At 57.7% G+C, this 605-nt stretch overlaps 1 long non-coding RNA gene across 1 annotated transcript in view; it reads right to left on the bottom strand.

Moving 5' to 3' along the window:
- LOC119581603 overlaps window positions 1-605 on the bottom strand; it is a 17621-nt gene that overhangs the window by 811 nt on the left and 16205 nt on the right. The window lies entirely within an intron of this gene.

Genomic DNA, 605 nt, shown 5'->3' with positions numbered 1-605 from the left:
CACACACACACCAACCAGAGACACAAGCAAACAATCACACATATATTCCAACACGTGATAAATGTCCCCGCAAGCATATCCGTTTCGCAAGCACTGCAGCTAACGAATATTACACCAGCATCCGCGAATACTGAATGGCCGAGGCGCTGATGCACACACGAGGGTTGAAATTCTCGGGGGGGAGGGGGGGATAAGGGAGAGGGAGGGAGATGGGGGAGATGGAGAGATGGGGGAGAGGGAGGGAGATGGGGGAGAGGGAGGGAGATGGGGGAGAGAGAGAGAGATGGGGGGAGATGGAGAGATGGGGGAGAGGGAGGGAGATGAGGGAGAGGGAGAAAGATGGGGAGGGAGAGGGAGATGGGGGAGAGAGAGAGCGATGGGGGAGAGGGAGGGAGATGGGGAAGGGAGAGAGATGGGGGAGAGGGAGGAAGAGGGAGAGGGAGAGGAAGAGATGGAGGGAGAGGGAGAGATGGGGAGAAAGGGGTAGAAAGAAAGGGGGAGGGAGGGAGGGAGAGAGGGGGAGGAAGAGGAAGAGATTGTAGGGAGGGAAGAGAGAGAAAGAGGGAGGGGAAGGAAGGAGAGAAATAGAGGGAGGGAGAGGGGGA

This window comes from Penaeus monodon, chromosome 15 (assembly GCF_015228065.2).
Source record: "Penaeus monodon isolate SGIC_2016 chromosome 15, NSTDA_Pmon_1, whole genome shotgun sequence".
In the NCBI taxonomy this organism is placed as follows: Eukaryota; Metazoa; Arthropoda; class Malacostraca; order Decapoda; family Penaeidae; genus Penaeus; species Penaeus monodon.
The sequence above is the reverse complement of the archived record's forward strand: the minus strand, read 5'-3'. Positions and strand labels throughout refer to the sequence as shown.